General features: G+C 44.8%; 1 pseudogene; it reads left to right on the plus strand.

The window, feature by feature from the left end:
* The window catches only part of LOC115476804, a 324,007-nt pseudogene that overhangs the window by 20,594 nt on the left and 291,035 nt on the right, over positions 1-12,378 (plus strand).

A 12,378-nucleotide genomic window follows, 5' to 3' on the forward strand; every position in this document is an offset into this window, starting at 1 on the left:
AAAAGAACCTTTTGCCCATTGAAGCGGAAAGTCCATACCCCATTCCCCTCTCTGATCCTCTCCGGAAGCCAATGCTAAAGATTTAGTATAATTAAGCTTAAACCCCGCAAAATCTCCAAATTCCTGAAAAAGCTCCAATAACGCGGGAAGGGACCGAAAAGGCTGCATGTGATGAACTAGCAAGTCATCCGCAAAAGCCGACAACAAAAACTACAAAGCACCTATTGGCACACCCTGGATCTCCGCATGGGACTGTATCGCTCGAATCAGGGGATCCAGGGATAGCACAAACAATAAAGGAGACAATGGACATCCCTCTCTTGTGCCTCTAAAGATGTTAAAAGAACACACCCCATTGACCCAAACATATGCCAAAGGCTCTAAGTACAAAACCCAAAGAGCATAAAAAAAAAAAATCCCTGGAAACCATAGTTCTGCAGGGTATCGAACAAATAAGGCCAACGCACCAGGTCAAAAGCTTTCTCCGCATCAAAGCTAACTAAGAGGGAAGATAAACTTTTATATGCTACCACCTCCAAGGAAGTCAAAATTGCTCGCATATTCCTAACTGCAGTCCGCCCCCGCACGAACCCTACTTGAGCCTCATGCACCAAGTCAGGGAGCACCCTAGCCAGTCTATTTGCCAAAATTTTCTATTTGCTTTGATGCGCTTCAGTATATTAGTTCTTGGGAAGTAATTCTACAAATTGGTGCCTCACTTTTGTGAAATTTGTTTTCAGAGTTCAACATTTTTATTGATGACAAATCAAAGGAAAGACAACCACCATTATAGTTCACGTGGAGGGGCATAATCGAACGGAAATGCCTATCTCCAGGGGCGTTTATCTCCGAGAACGGGTCCGTGAAGGGGAGGGCCGAAGCGTATTTTCAAAAAAATGGACGTTTTTGAGCTGGGCGTTTGTTTTTTTTAACGATAATGGAAACTAAAAACGCCCAGCTCAAAAACGTCCTAATCCGAGCCATTTGGTTGTGGGAGGGGCCAGGATTCGTAGTACACTGGCCCCCCTGATATGCCAGGACACCAACTGGGCACCCTAGGTCTGTGCGGTGGACTTCAGAAAAACCTCCCACATGCATAGCTCCCTTACCACTGGTGCTACTACTACTATTTGACATTTCTAGAGTGCTACTAGGGTTATGCAACGCTGTACAATTTAACAAAGAAGGATAGTCCCTGCTCAAAGGAGCTTACAATCTAAAGGGCGAAATGTCAAAGAAGCTTACAGTCTAAGGACGAAATGTCACATTGGGCAGTCTAGATTTCCTGAATAAAGGTAAGTGGTCAGGTGCCGAAGGCGATATTGAAGAGGTGGGCTTTGAGTAAGGATTTGAAGATGGGCAGGGAGGGGGCCTGGCGTATGGGCTCAGGGAGTTTATTCCAGGCATAGGGTGAGGCGAGGCAGAAAGGGCGAAGCCTGGAGTTGGCGGTGGTGGAGAAGGGTACTGAAAGGAGTGATTTGTCTTGAGAGCGGAGGTTACGGGTAGGAATATAAGGGGAGATGAGGGTAGAGAGGTAAGGAGGGGCTGCAGATTGAGTGCATTTGTAGGTTAATAGGAGAAGCTTGAACTGTATGCGGTACCTGATCGGAAGCCAGTGAAGTGACTTGAGGAGAGGGGTGATATGAGTATATCGGTCCAGGCGGAAGATAAGACGTGCAGGATTGAAGGGGGGATAGCAGGCTAAGTGGGAGGCCAGTGAGGAGTAGGTTGCAGTAGTCAAGGCGAGAGGTGATGAGAGAGTGGATGAGAGTTCGGGTGGTGTGCTCAGAGAGGAAAGGGTGAATTTTGCTAATGTTATAGAGGAAGAAGCGACAGGTCTTGGCTATATGCTGGATATGCGCAGAGAAGGAGAGGGAGGAGTCGAAGATGACTCTGAGGTTGCGGGAAGATGAGACGGGGAGGAATCATAGACTAGGACCAATATGGATAGAAAAACAAAATCACCAGACAACAAAGGTAGAAAAAATCATTTTATTTTCATTTTAGTGTTTGGAATATGTAAGTTACAATATGTCCAATTTGAGAACTTACATCTGCTGTCTTATTTTGCACTGAGTATACTGGAGCTGTAACAGCTTACAGAAATGATTTATAATGAAAAAAAAATCATGTTATTTTTTCTCCTATACTAGTATAATATTTTCAATGATGTCTGTTTACATGCGCCATGGCTGGTGTAAGGGGTGTGGCTATCATAGGGGTGGAGTCATATGTGGTGACCCCGCCCATAATGAGTACCGGCACTTTGTGATAGATAATTAGATTTTGGGTTGCTGTTTGGGCACTCGGTCTCTGAAAGGTTCGCCATCACTGGTCTAGAGGAAAGAAAATTAGCAGCTAAGGCCTAATTTCACCTTAAATTTTAAATTCCATACATGATTATATTCCACCAGTTTTGAGATCTTTACACTTATTACGTTCAAAGCATTTGAGCCTGTAGATTTTTTTCAATTGGCCCACCAGCCCTTGTAGATGGTTTCCTCACATTTATGCTTGCAATATACTCATGAATGAGCATTTGCTTACATCAGACCTCATTTGTGGAACTCATTAACCTTATATATTTGTTTAGAAACCAATTACTTGAAATTTTGTAAAAGGGTTAAATTTTGGCTGTTTCCAGTGTGGATAGATCTCATTATTACTGAATCTGAAACATTCTGGCTAAACAAGGCAGGGGTTGAAGGCTTTGTATTTTTACAATCTTATTGTATTGTGTCTTATTTGGTATAACATGTTTTATGTTTGTACTAGCCGTTGAGCCCGTTAAAACGGGCTAGTGGGTCGCCGCTGCCCCCTCCCCCCGAGTTCGCCGCTGCCGGTACCCCCCCCCCAAGTCGCCACCGCCGCCACCCCTCCATCTGGCCCGTCTCTTCGCTATTCAACTTACATCTCCGCAGCAGGCAGATCAGCTGAGCTCCTGTCGGCCTTCCTTCTCTGCCTGTGTCCTGCCCTCGTGTGACGTAACGTCGGCGAGGGTGGGACACAGGCAGGGAAGGAAGGCCAACGGCAGCTCAGCTGATCTGCCTGCTGCGGAGATGTAAGTTGAATAGCGAAGAGACGGGCGGGTGGAGGGGTGGCGGCAGCGGTGACTCCGGGGGGGGGGGGGGGAGTACCAGTGGCGGCGACCTCGGGGGGGGGGGGGAGCGGTGGTGACATCGGCGGTTCCCTCCCCTTCGTGCAGTTTCCCTCTCTGTCCTGCCCCCCATCACACGTATTGACGCGGGGGCGGGACAGAGAGGGAAGTCTCTACTGCGCATTTGCGAGTGAGTACGGTCACTCGCCGTTTATATGTTTGATGTTTGTGTCCTTTTATTTTGTAGCACACTTTGAATGACTTTACATTAAGGCATGTTATCCATGGAATAAATGAAATGAAATGCATGCTTCTCCATTCCCAGCCCTATCCTCTCTCCTGACACCATGTCTTGGACTCCCCCTAAGTCCAAGTGTTTGGTCACCCAGTCTGACAAGACCTTCCTCTAGTAAGACAATGTTGCCTTGGATCCTCAACCTTTTTGATTCCAGAAACCTCTCTGTCCTCTGCTGCCACCACTGCTGTTGCTGCTGCTTTTCTGGACCAGCAGCAGCAAAAGAATGGAAAATAGTCACATGGTTGACAGCCTCTATGCATGCAGGTGCTTGCTCACCCAGTCCCACCCCCTCCAACATCAACTTGCTGTTGTAGAGGGATGGGACCAGCAGAGATGACATTGGCTTAGTTAGTTTCCAAACACTGGAAGGATTTTGCTGAGATATTTATGTCCTCCCATTCGTACATGTCATTTAGGAAGAAGCTTAAGACTCTATTGTTCCAAACATTTATTCAACAAAATAGTTTCTAATGTAAAATTAAATTTCATTTTATGTATTCCCCCCCCCCCAAAAAAAGAAGTGTTTCCGTTAATTTAGTTACCACTGAGTTAAGGCTAAGCAGCCTGTAGTTTCCAACTTCCTCCTTACTTCTGCTTTTGTGGGATGGAAGATGGGGTCTGGGAACAGAGGAGCTTGTGCTGATTGTATCTTTACATTTGGCAGTTTCTGTTAATAGCACCAAGAGTGGGGCAATATTCAGACCTGATTGACTCATTTAGGAAACAGACTCCCGGGTTCTTTCTTCCTGCAAACAAATCTTTGGCTTTCTTCTTCCTAATGACCTCCAGGAACTCCAAAACAAAACTAAATTGACTATCACACGGGCCGTTGTAGGGGTGCATGGGAACTACCACTGGCTGACAGGCATTGAAATAAAGGTTACTGATCTGGGTTCAATTCCCACTGCAGCTCCTTGTGACCTTGGGCAAGTCACTTAATCCTCCATTGCCCTCTAGGGACAGAGAAAGTACCTGCATATAACGTGTACAACGCTGCGTGTGTTTAGTAACGTTATAGAAATGATTAGTAGTAAGGGATAAACTGACAGTACCTGCCTGATAGTTCAGTGTGTCACTTGTACCCAGAATAGGAGGCTCCTTCTCTTATTGTGGGGGGGGGGGGGGGGGTTGTTTCAGTCCCCCTCCACTTTCTAAGCTATTCAGATATTCAGCTGCAGCAGTATGTGGCATCTGAGTTGCTCACAGCCAGATATTCAGACTGGTGCCTGGTTAACATTAGTGCATAAAGTTAAGACAGCCTTTTTGCTATCCTAACTTTGGGATCCTTTTACAAAGCTGCTGTAAAAAGTGGCCTGCAGTAGTGTACAGCATGCCAAAGCCACTCTTTACCGCAGCTGGCAATTCTGTTTATTTAAAGGGAGGTCATTAATGGCCATGTGCTAATGAAAATATTGGCGTGCAGCAATTTCCTGCCTGAGCCCTTACCCCCACCTATTTAGGAGGTGGTAAGGGCTCACACGCTAACCCGGAGGTAATTGGACAGCATGCGGCGATAGCCAGTTACCGCTGGGCATGCCTACTCCCCATCCCCCATGCTAGAAAATAGAAAAATATTTTCTGGTGTGACAAATAGAAAACTACTGCAGGGCTCCTGGGTGCACCCTGCGGTAGTGCTGTATTGCCGCACGGTAACCCTACCGCCGCTTTGTAAAAGGGCCCCATTATGAAGTTACTTAGCTGCTTAGCAGACTGAAAGTCGCCACTAACTGGCTAAGTAGGTGCTCTTTCCACACTGTGCCCCCAGCCCGCCTCTAATCTGGTTAGGAAATGGCCGGTTAGCGATGATATTCGGTAGCAGTAATCAGTTAAATGCCACTGAATATTGATCTATAGCAATTAGATGAACAAGCTGTATAAAATAACTACTGATAGCAGAGATTTCCATTATGTTTATGCAGTAGCAGAATCCACAACAGAGCTGTCTGTAGCTCTTGAAGAAAGGAGTTATCCACTTCAATATTAAAATGATCAGGTTATTGTTAGAATATATTTATGATGATGATCAGCACAGCAGCACCCCCCCTTTTTTTTTTTTTTTTTTTTTTTTTTTGTCTCTGTACAAATGGAGGTGACTATGAAAACAGCGTAATTCTAAGCACTTATAGGCTGTGTGGGTACTTTAAAAAAAAACAAAACATATTTTACTATATTTTTCTTGTAACAGGCTCCCACAATGTCAAGCCTGACATATTATTCCAGTTTGGGCAAGAGGGATTTGGGACTGAGCCTCAGGAATCTGAGGAAAGAGGAAATCTGACCACCACAGCCACATGTGAGGAACTGCATCAAACAGGTGATGTAGCTTGAATTAAAGCTATAAGCAAACTGATCCAAACATGTCCTGAAAGACAGCTCCTCTGGACCAGGCACAGTGAGAATGCGGTGTTTTAATCATGGTCCCTGCTTCTAAGGTCTAACCTTTGTCGTGTGGATAATGTAATTGTTATGTTTCCCTTATTTTTACTTTTCTCCTTACATTATCTGATTTGTCTCTTTCCTTCTCTTTGGGGCTAATTTTCGAATGAGAAAAACATCTAGAAAGTGGCATAAATCAGCATTTGGACATTTTTTCTCATAAAATCATCCAAATCAGTATTTTCAAAACCTATTTTCAGCTGTTTTTCTATGATTTTTGTCTGCAGTTCATCCAAATCTCAAGCAGGCGTATTGGGGGGGGGGGGGGGGGGGGGGGGGGGAGCCTTAAGAGCGGTTTTTGGATATTCCTGAGACTTGGATGTTTTTCGGCCATAATGAAACAAAACTAAACCGTCCAGGACTAGAACTAAGATGTTTTGAGCTAGACCTGTTTTTAGAACGAATAAGGCACAAAAAGGTGCCCTAACTGACCAGATGACCTACCCTTACTCCCTCAGTGGTCACTGACCCCCTTCCATCCCCCCCAAAATATGATTAAAAACATTAATTGCCAGCCTCAGATGTTATACTAAGGTCCATTAGAGCAGCTTTCAGGTCCCTGGAGTAGGCTAGTGGTGGGTGCTGTGCACTGCAAACAGGTGGACCCAGGCCCATACCTCCCCCTACCTGTTACACTTGTGGCGGAAAATGTGATTCCTCCAGTACTCACCAGAAACCCACTGTACCCACACATAGATGTCCCCTTCACCCATATTGTAGTGACGTAAAGTTGGGAGTTGTAGGTTTTGGGGGTCTCAGCAGACGAGATAAGGGAGGTTGGGTGAGATGTATACCTGGGAGCATTTATTTGAAGTCTACTGCTGTGCCCCCTAGGGTGCCCCATTGTTCTTGTGGGATGTCTGTATGGCCAGTCTACTAAAAATGTTGGCTTTTCCTACATCTCAATGGCTTGATCTTGTGCATTTTTCACTTGGACTTTTGTTCTCTGTGAGCCACACAATAAATCTTTTTAACGTTTTCTTGCTTTCTGGAGTCCGTGGTCCATTTCCCACCATCCTTTTGCCTCTGCTGTACCCCATGGGAATTCAGAGTTCTTCACCTGGGTGGATTTCTAGTGGACCTATCCTTCTTAGAACATGCCATCCAAAAAATGTTCAAATTGTGATTATCATTTCATGAACAACACAAGCTCCTTCCACTGCCAGATACTTTGTTTAAAGCCGATGGGTTTTAGTTTATGTGGTGACTCGATAGGATGGGGAGACCATTAGTCCTGGACATTTTTATTTGCTGTAAAAAGAGCCACCTTTTGGCAGCCCTTGCCCCAGAGCCCGCTTTCAAAGAGGCTACAGACACTTTGCAAAATAACACAAAACCCTTCAAAAAGACACTGAAAACCTATACAGGAAAAACTTTCCAAATCATAACAGCCATGACCCACCTATGAAAAGACAGTGTTATAAACCTGCTACTGGGAAACTGGAACAAGTTTGACTGTTATACGTTCCTCCACAGACACTACATTTTAGCATAATCCTTCACCTCAGTCAGACATGCAGAACACGGACAGACCCTCACCTGATACAAAATAGTGGACCACAAAAAACATGCAGACAAAAACTGAAATGGAGACCTCCAAATAAGTCAGACTCTATAAACAGTGAAAGTATAGGTAAAAGAGAAACAGAAAAGCATTTTCTCTGTACTCTGTTAAATACAAAAATAGAAAAGATGCACATTTCCCAAAGCAGACACATACCAATCCTTAAAGAGTATTAAATAAAAATATATGTTTTTCTGTTTTACCTTTGTTGAATGACTTTTGAGTTAGTGCATGTCTGTTCCACTATTTGTGTCAGTGTTCTAAAATTTTTTTTCAGGTTTGCCTTTCCATTTCTTCTCTACATCCATCTGGTACTGACCTTTCTTTCGTTTTATGTTCATTTTTCTCTTCTCTGCTTCTATATCCACCCATACTTGATTTTTAGCCCTCATTCTCCCATTCTTTCACCTTCTACATAAGTACATAAACATCGCCATGCTGGGACAGACCAAGGGTCCATCGAACCCAGCACCCTGTCACCGACAATGGCCAAAAGAACAAGCAATTTGTCCCACCCATCCTAGAAATACTGTATTATTCCCTCGTCCATTCAATAACATTCTGTGGCTTTTTGCTCCAGGAAGCCATCCAACCCTTTTTTGAAGTCCGCTAAGTTAACCGCCTTAACCACCTTTTCCGGCAGCGAATTCTAGAGTTGTTTTTTTTTTCCAATAATTTTTTATTGATGATTAACAGCTTAAACAAAAACTTAACATTCTTTGGTAACCATTTAAGCACTCTACCATAATTATATGCTTAGATACAAATAATTCAACTGTGTCATCAGGATTTTACATCCCCCCCCTTCCTAATATGTAACAATTTATAGTAGTGACCAATCAACATAACAAAATTAGCAAGAAATGAGCACTGATTCCAAAATCCCACACCCCTCCCTCCCACACCACCTCCCTCTCCCCTTTCCATTAGAATCCTGCTCCCCCTCCCTTTCCTGAACTCCCAATCTCCTATGCGAATACTGCCTCCCCCCCCCCCCCCCCCCGTCTATGATCTGTAGCAAATATCAAACCCACCCTCCTTAAATCAAAGGGAATTAACAACCATACTTCTTCCCCGAGTATGCAACGATTGTATATATGGACCCCAAATGCCCAGAAATTCCTTCCTCCTTTTAGGGTAACCTCTAACCGCCCTTCGCTCTAAAAGCATCAACTCATGTAACCTGTTTCTCCAGTGCCAGAAGTCCTGGAGAGAATCGCCCACCCACTGACTCAAAAGAAGTCTTTTACCCACCAGGCAAGCCTTACGAATCAATTGCTTCTCCGATTTACACTGCAGAGCAAACACCTCATACTTATCCAATAGAACCCCAACCGGGGAGCATAAAATTCTAGAGCCCAACAAAGATGTCAAATAATGCAGAATACTAGTCCAAAAATGCTGCACCTAAAAGCAATCCCATAAACAATGGTACAAAGAGCCCGGCAACCTCCCACACTTTCCACACAATGGAGTATCAATCCCACCCTTCTTGAAAATCTGGGTCTTTGTTAGATATGCAGGATGCAAAATGCGAAATTGACACTCGCGGAGGCCCGCATTACCAGTCAGTTCCGGGATCCTAGAAGTCAATACGTGAAAATCCAAAAACAAACCAGGTCTCGCCATATCCCGAGCCCAACGCTCCCGTAACACCTCCCTATCTTTAGTAAGCGGCAACTTCCCCAAAGTTTTATACAGACCTGATACTGAGAGCCTGTCTCCTCCTTTCAACTGGAAAAATTGTCTCACCCGATGACAATGACGTGCACCCAAAGCAACTGCATCTAGGGATCGCACATAATGTGCTAATTGATTATAAGCAAAAATGTTATTTAGATCATATCCTACCCCCAAAGCACCCAAATTTAACAGCACTTCCTGCGTCGTCAAAACATGCTCTAACCGGAGGATACCCATACGCTCCCAAACTCGAAATGTCACATTATCTATCCCCGGCCTAAATAGCAAATTGCCCCAGATTGGTATCAAATCTGACGTAACAAGGGCTAATCCCCAAATACGCATCAGGTCTCTCTAAAGTACACGCAAGGAGAATAGCAACAAACTATTACGAAGATATATTGGAATCTTATCTCTAGGTGCCTGTATCAAAAAATAAAAATGACAAGGAGCAAAATATTGTTCTTCCAAGTGCCTCGGCGTATAATCATTTCTATCAAAAAAACAATCCCTTAAATGCCGCAACAAACAGGCTCTATTATATCGCTTGAGATCCGGCAAACCTAAACCCCCTTCTCTCCAATGCCCATTAGCAAAGACAGCGGAAGCTTAGCCTTCTTCCCCCCCCCCAACAGTAACGCCCCACTATACGATAAAGCGACTTAATGTCTTTCTGATATAGAGAGACAGGCAAGAGTCTTAGACAATATAACCATCTGGGGAACTCTACCATCTGGAACAACTAAATACGCCCATATAATGTAAGAGGTAGAGACACCCACCTACGTAATCTGTCCTCTGTTTCTCGTAATAGCCTCGTCACATTCAGCTGATATGTATCCGAAACTTTCATAGACAATCTAAGCCCCAGATAACGAATAGACTCCCTTGCCCTTTGAAGCGGGAAACTCGCTCCCCACTCTCTCCTTTGAGCCTCCCCAGAAGCCAATGCTAAAGATTTAGTATAATTTAGCTTAAACTACTACTACTACTACTATTTAGCATTTCTATAGCGCTACAAGGTGTACGCAGCGCTACACAAACATAGAAGAAAGACAGTCCCTGCTCAAAGAGCTTACAATCTAATAGACAAAAAATAAATAAAGTAAGCAAATCAAATCAATTAATGTGAACGGGAAGGAAGAGAGGAGGGTAGGTGGAGGCGAGTGGTTACAAGTGGTTACGAGTCAAAAGCAATGTTAAAGAGGTGGGCTTTTAGTCTAGATTTAAAGGTGGCCAAGGATGGGGCAAGACGTAGGGGCTCAGGAAGTTTATTCCAGGCGTAGGGTGCAGCGAGACAGAAGGCGCGAAGTCTGGAGTTGGCAGTAGTGGAGAAGGGAACAGATAAGAAGGATTTATCCATGGAGCGGAGTGCACGGGAAGGGGTGTAGGGAAGGACGAGTGTGGAGAGATACTGGGGAGCAGCAGAGTGAGTACATTTATAGGTTAGTAGAAGAAGTTTGAACAGGATGCGAAAACGGATAGGGAGCCAGTGAAGGGTCTTGAGGAGAGGGGTAGTATGAGTAAAGCGACCCTGGTGGAAGATGAGACGGGCAGCAGAGTTTTGAACCGTCTGGAGAGGGGAGAGGTGACTAAGTGGGAGGCCAGCAAGAAGCAGATTGCAGTAGTCTAAATGAGAGGTGACAAGGGTGTGGATGAAGGTTTTGGTAGAGTGCTCGGAAAGAAAGGGGCGGATTTTACAGATGTTGTAAAGAAAGAAACGACAGGTCTTGGCAATCTGCTGGATATGAGCAGAGAAGGAGAGAGAAGAGTCAAAGATGACCCCAAGGTTTCGAGCTGAGGAGACAGGGAGAATGAGAGAGCCATCAACAGAAATAGAAAACGGGGGGAGCGGGGAGGTGGGTTTGGGGGGGAAAATGAGAAGCTCGGTTTTGGTCATATTTAATTTCAGGTGGCGTTGAGACATCCAGACAGCAATGTCAGACAAGCACGCTGAAACTTTGGTTTGGATGCAAGGTGAGATATCAGGGGTAGAAAGGTAGATTTGGGAGTCATCAGCATAGAGATGGTAGGAAAAGCCATGGGATGAGATTAATGAGCCAAGGGAAGAAGTGTAGATAGAAAAGAGGAGGGGACCAAGAACAGAACCCTGAGGTACGCCGACAGGCAGAGGGATAGAAGTAGAAGAGGATCCACCAGAGTGAACACTAAAGGTGCGGAGGGAGAGGTAGGAAGAGAACCAGGAAAGGACAGAGCCCTGGAATCCAAGTGAGGACAGGGTATCGAGAAGTATAAACCCCACGAAATCCCCAAATTCCTGAAAGAGTTCCAACAAAACTGGAAGTGACTGAAACGGATGTGTAAGATGGACCAAGAGGTCATCTGCAAAGGCCGACAACAAAAACTCCGAGTCACCTATCAGTATCCCTCTGATCTCCGGATGCACATATATCGCTCTAATCAAGGAATCCAGAGACAGTACGAACAGAAGAGGAGACAATGGACATCCCTGCCTTGTGCCTCGAAAAATATGGAATGGACTTGAGCGCACCCCATTTACCCAAACATATGCCAACGGCTCCGAATACAATACCTGAACTGCATCTAGAAAAAAATCCTTGAAACCCATACTTCCGCAGAGCAGCAAACAAATATGGCCACTGCACTTGGTAAAATGCTTTCTCTGCATCGAAGCTCACTAAAAGGGAAGATAAGCGCTTATACTCCACCACCTCCAAGGATGTTAATATAGCACGCACATTCTTCTCCGCTGACCTTCCTCTCACAAACCCAACTTGGGCCTCATTCACTAGATCAGGAAGCACCCTAGCCAACCGATTTGCCAGAATTTTTGCATGTAACTTGGCATCCGCATTGAGGAGCGAAATGGGCCTATAAGACCCCGGCTCCACCAAGTTCTTCCCTTCCTTGGCTATCACTACAATCTGAGCTACTTTCATCGTGTCCGGGATAGTCTGCTCGGACACCATCATATTAAATAAAGATAACAACGGAGTCTTAATTCGCTCGTAGAATTGCTTGTAAAATTCAATCCGGTAGCCATCCGGGCCCGGCGTCTTATGAGAGGCACTCTGTTATAAAGCCAACATCAGATCACCTTCCACAATCGGGCTATTCAACAATTTCAACTGTCGAGAAGAAAGCCTAGGCAAATCTAGTTGGTCCAAAAATAAGTCACTATCTACCTCATCCTCAGTGGGCTTAGCATATAGGGCCTCAAAGAACTGATCGAAATGGTCCGCTATCTTCTTAACTGAACACACCAGTTTCCCATCCAAGGCCTTCAGCTGGAGAATTCGAGAAGATCCTCCTCTATTC

Source organism: Microcaecilia unicolor, chromosome 1 (assembly GCF_901765095.1).
Source record: "Microcaecilia unicolor chromosome 1, aMicUni1.1, whole genome shotgun sequence".
NCBI classification, from domain to species: domain Eukaryota; kingdom Metazoa; phylum Chordata; class Amphibia; order Gymnophiona; family Siphonopidae; genus Microcaecilia; species Microcaecilia unicolor.